This window comes from Eriocheir sinensis, chromosome 13 (assembly GCF_024679095.1).
Source record: "Eriocheir sinensis breed Jianghai 21 chromosome 13, ASM2467909v1, whole genome shotgun sequence".
Classification (NCBI taxonomy): Eukaryota; Metazoa; Arthropoda; class Malacostraca; order Decapoda; family Varunidae; genus Eriocheir; species Eriocheir sinensis.
This window is the reverse complement of record NC_066521.1, coordinates 18,549,910-18,555,359: the sequence shown is the minus strand read 5'-3', so window position 1 is coordinate 18,555,359 and position 5,450 is coordinate 18,549,910. Positions and strand designations below refer to the sequence as shown.

The window sequence follows — 5,450 nt, the reverse complement described above, 5'->3', positions numbered from 1 at the left end:
GTGGTGGTGGTGTGGGTGGGGGGTTACGTGGGGGGGTGATGGTGGAGGCAGATGGAGAGGGAAAGGTGGAATCTGCAAAAAGGAAAAAAATACGGTAAAGAAGATCGAGAAAGAAGGATTATGAGAAGAGCAATGGTGGTGGTGGTGGTGGTGGTGATGGTGGTGGTGTTGAACAAGATAAACTTTCGCAACAATTTCATATGGTAATACATCAAAGGTGGAGATTAAAGAGTGTGTATTTTTCATAATATTATTCTTCTTCGCCTTCCTCCTCTCCTTCCCCTTCTTCATAATTATGCAAAAGAAGATAAACTGCGGTCTCGCTTTTTTCTTCCTTCGTTTTTTTTATGGCGATCAAAGAACGTAAACGCTGTCTTGAGTTTTAAAAGTACATCAGATAAATAAGAAAAAAAGTATGGCTTCATTTTTTGTTTGTTATTGGGTATGTCGATCATAACCCCATAAAAATGTATCTCTCTCTGTTTCTCTCTCTGTTCTTCCCTTCTTTTCTGTTCTTTTCTCTCTCTCTCTCTCTCTCTCTCTCTCTCTCTCTAGTTAGTCAGACCCCCACTGGAATATGCGGGTTTTTTTTTCCCCCCACCATGCAAAGGATACTGCTAAATTAGAAGGTGTTCAGAATGGAAAGCTTCCACCATCAGTGGTCCAGTGTAACACGATTGACTCACTTCCTTCAACTTAATATCAACTAGAGTAGAAATGCAACGTTTTGGAGTCTTCTGATTAATGTAAAATCACTCTCTCTCTCTCTCTCTCTCTCTCTCTCTCTCTCTCTCTCTCTCTCTCTCTCGCTGCACTCCGATGTTGTAAGTGTGCAGTGGTCAAGGACCCTATGTCACAACAGTCACATCCACCGTTGCCAGATTATCGTACTCAGAGCTTCGTATTTACCGGTTTCTGAGCCATAGCTATTGTCAAAAACCACCAATAATTAACCATTTTAACGATAACTATATATGAAGGCAATTATTGGGGTGGAGGAGGTAGTTTTAGTGTCGGAAATCGGCAAACATAGGAGGCTGAGTACGACAATCTGGGAACGTTGGTCACTTCCTCCTTCACCCCCACCCGCAATGGCCACCTCTTTGGATTCTTTTTAGGAACAGCGAGAAGCGGGCTTTTTTTATTATTGTTTCCTTTTTCTTGTGCCCTTGAGCTGTTTCCTTTGTTGTAAAAAAAAATGGCTGATACTCCGACTCGCTCTCGTGTACTCTACAGTCGAGAGAAAGAACTTGTTTACAATGTGAGCAAATATTTCTCAGAAGGAAACCCTAATAGACTGTATTTTTACCATCAAGTATAGGTTTGGCAGCACTGAGGCGAGGATATGCTACGTGCGGGGCCGCCCAAACGGATTTCATAGCAGAGTCAACCATAGAAATTGTGGTTATTATATTATTATTTATTTACGTATATACTTAATGTGTGTGTGTGTGTGTGTGTGTGTGTGTGTGTGTGTGTGTGTGTGTGTGTGTGTGTGTGTGTGTGTGTGTGTGTGTGTGTGTGTGTGTGTGTGTGTGTGTGTGTGTGTGTGTGTGTGTGTGTGTGTGTGTGTGTGTGTTGATAGGACTAACAAACAAGTAACTATTCTCTGGCTCTGTAATTATGAATGGCGCGGCGAGGGAGGGGAGGCAAGGGCACAACGCACGACACATGCTCTTAAAGACAATTATATTCATGTGCGACGCGGCTCTTAAAGGAGATGGGGGACGCGTTCATCATGTGTCGTGGAGTGGAGCATGACTATGGGTTCTTCTCTGTCGCAACACACACACACACACACACACACACACATGAAAGACATCTCTGAATCCAAACTGTCCTCTCGCTTTTTCTTTTTTTTTTCTTTTTTTATTGTTGTTGTTATTGCGTTTAAGTCTTCTCCTTTATCACGTTCTTTTTTCTTTTTTTTTTTGTTTCATGAAAGACATCTCTGAGTACAAACTGTCCTCTCGCTTTTTTTTTATTGTTGTTGTTGTTGCGTTTAAGTCTTCTCCCTTATCACGTTCTTTTTTTTTTTTTTTGTATCAGGAGCAGCGACAGGGAGGCATTTTTGTGTTTTCGTTTTAGTTGTTTCCTTGTTTTCTTTGTTTCTTTATCCCTTGCTTCCGCTTTCCCATTTTTCTTTTCTTTTCTATTTCTTTCCTTACGCTACTTTTTTATCCTACTTTTTTTTCCCTATTTCTTTACCTATTTCTTTAACCTATTTCTTTCTATATCCAATTTATTTATCCGTTTCTTTATCCTATTTCTTTCTTAACCCAACATTTTCTTATCCTATTTATGTCTCCCTATTTACTTAACCCTTTTTCTTTACCGTATCTTTATTCTGTAACCTATTTTTCCACCCTACTTTTTCTCCCTTTTTCTTTCGCTATTTCTTGGTTTCGCTTTACCCCTTTTCTTTATCCCATTTCTCTCTACTTCCTTATCCTCCTCCTTCCTCCCTTTTTCTCTACTTGCATTCTTTTCTTACTTCCTCGTTCTGCTTTATCCTTTTCCTCACCCTGTTTGTTTATCCTCGTCTGGCCTTGTTTCCCGCTAAGATATTCAACCCTTTTCTTCACCCTGTTTGTTTATCCTCGTCTGGCCTTGTTTTCCGCTAAGATATTCAACCCTTTTCTTCACCCTGTTTCGTTTGGCCTTGTTTCCCGCTAAGACATTCAACCCTTTTCTACACCCTGTTTCGTTTGGTCTTGTTTCCCACTAAGATATTCAACCCTTTTCTACACCCTGTTTCGTTTGGTCTTGTTTCCCACTAAGATATTCAACCCTTTTCTACACCCTGTTTCGTTTGGTCTTGTTTCCCACTAAGATATTCAACCCTTTTCTACACCCTGTTTCGTTTGGCCTTGTTTCCCGCTAAGATATTCAACCCTTTTCTTCACCTTGTTTCGTTTGGTCTTGTTTCCCACTAAGATATTCAACCCTTTTCTACACCCTGTTTCGTTTGGCCTTGTTTCCCGCTAAGATATTCAACCCTTTTCTTCACCCTGTTTCGTTTGGCCTTGTTTCCCGCTAAGATATTCAACCCTTTTCTTCACCCTGTTTCGTTTGGCCTTGTTTCCCGCTAAGATATTCAACCCTTTTCTTCACCCTGTTTCGTTTGGTCTTGTTTCCCACTAAGATATTCAACCCTTTTCTTCACCCTGTTTCGTTTGGCCTTGTTTCCCACTAAGATATTCAACCCTTTTCTTCACCCTGTTTCGTTTGGCCTTGTTTCCCACTAAGATATTCAACCCTTTTCTTCACCCTGTTTCGTTTGGCCTTGTTTCCCGCTAAGATATTCAACCCTTTTCTTCACCCTGTTTCGTTTGGCCTTGTTTCCCGCTAAGATATTCAACCCTTTTCTTCACCCTGTTTCGTTTGGCCTTGTTTTCCGCTAAGATATTCAAGGTTGACAGACGTGATTCTCAGCAACACGGCAAGCAATTAAACAAGGCTATAATATACATACAAATAGCTCCCAGAAGCGTCCATTAGAGCTAGGAATGAGAGTGCTGTTAAGGCCGAGACTTCACCTTGATAATTATTAAACGTGAACATATTACGTTTATTCACTAGATAAAAATAATGTTATGAATAGAGTTTAATAGAATTCCTGCAAGAGTGAAAAGTTTATCAGGTGCGCGAGGAGGACTGACATACACACGCACACACACACACGCAGACATACATCCAACACACACACACACACACACACACACACACACACACACACACACACACATAATCCATTTCCCCCCGAGCCAGAATTAAATGAAAAAATGATGCGTTGTAATGTTGATGAGCAAAAACATTTCAAGGGGAATTACACATAAAAAACGAGAACGCGAAGTAAGCTGCATTACGAAATTGGAATCCGCCATTATCACCGCGAGCACCGCCACGTAAAGAATTTCAGCGAAGAGGAGAAAGAAAGAGAAAAAAGGAAGAGGAAAAAGATAGCAGGGAAAAAGACGGATTAGGTGACAGTGACGAAGCAGCGACAGAGATGAGGTGGTGAATGTGTGATGTTAGTGGTGGTGGTGGTGGTGGTGATGGTGGTGGTGGTGATGATGGTGGTGGTCGTGTTGATGGTGGTGGTGGTGGTGTTATGAGTGTTGATGCTAGTGGTGGTGGTGGTGGTGGTGGTTAGGGTTGTAAAATTTCCGGGAATTTTGAATTAGAAAACTTTCCAGGGGATTTTTCTGGAATTTTCTGGAATTTTGGGGAACTTTGAGCATTGAGGAAAATTTACAAGTTTGCCAATGGCGCTGTAAGGAAGTCTGCCTCATAATCGTATAGGCATGTATGTATAAATCAGGACCGAATTTTTTAACAGTAGAAGCAACTCAAGGTCTAAAAAAAAATTACCTACTAAGAGCATAACAAGAGTATACATAGTAGCATCGCGCGTGTCGAAGCTCACCTCCAATTAGCGGCTCTTAGGACAAGTTTACCTGTGGCGACGTGATTATGAGGTATACGGAACCACGAGAAAAATTAATTAGGGGACATTAAGAGTGACTATTGAAACCGCTGGCACTGAGGGAGAGGAGGCTGATCAGGGAGGAAAAAAAAAGAAGAAAATTGATCAGTGTGAATCTCTCTCTCTCTCTCTCTCTCTCTCTCTCTCTCTCTCTCTCTCTCTCTCTCTCTCTCTCTCTCTCTCTCTCTCTCTCTCTCTCTCTCTCTCTCTCTCTCTCTCTCGGATACTTGGTAGTTTTAGAAAGAGAGCAATTTACATATTTTTTTACTTTTTTACTTTATTTTTTCTCTCTTTTTCGTTTACTTTGCAGTTTTGGAGAATTTACGATTTGCTTGTGACACTTTTTTTCTTCCCCCCTTTTTTTTTTACTTTAAACGAACGTGTGTTAAGGAAAAGAGAGGGAATAGGCCTATATATAAAAAAGGTAATTCATTTTTAGAAGGGATTGTTATTTTTTTTTTCATTTGCTACTATTGATCAGGCCTCCTCTCCCGACCACACTAAATCCTTATAGTAATTCTCCTCCTCCTCCTCCTCCTCCTCCTCCTTTTTCTAAGCCTGATACTCCTACTCCTCCACATATCCCTTTCCATTCACTTCATCATCTACTTAGTTTATCTCCTCTTAGTCCTCTTTAGCACACGTTATACAGGCCCTCCGCCTCTTTCCTCTCCCTCTTCACCTCCTCTTCCTCCTCCTTTTCATCTTTTCCTTTGATTTTTTCTATCTTTTTCTAACCCGTTTTTTTTTTCCTTTTCTTATCTTTCTTCTTTTTATACAGCTCTTTTATCAGCTTTCCTCCTCCTCCTCCTCCTCCTCCTCTTCTTCCTCCTCCTCCTCCTCCTCCTCCTCCTCCTCCTCCTCCTCCTCCTCCTCCTCCTTCTCCTCCTCCTCTCCTGGGCAAACTTGAGGTCTAAAGGATCCTTGAATAGAGAAGCGCAAAAACTTTTCCTTAAGGAAG

The 5,450-nt window shown here is 41.2% G+C and overlaps 1 long non-coding RNA gene across 1 annotated transcript; it reads right to left on the bottom strand.

Moving 5' to 3' along the window:
• Positions 1-1,514: 1,514 nt before the first annotated feature.
• LOC126998280 (uncharacterized) lies at positions 1,515-3,734 on the bottom strand. The gene is made up of 2 exons (XR_007752780.1): positions 2,959-3,734; positions 1,515-2,906 (listed from the first exon to the last, which is right to left on the bottom strand). It is a non-coding gene; the product is annotated as an uncharacterized LOC126998280 (long non-coding RNA).
• Between the last annotated feature and the right edge of the window lie 1,716 nt (positions 3,735-5,450).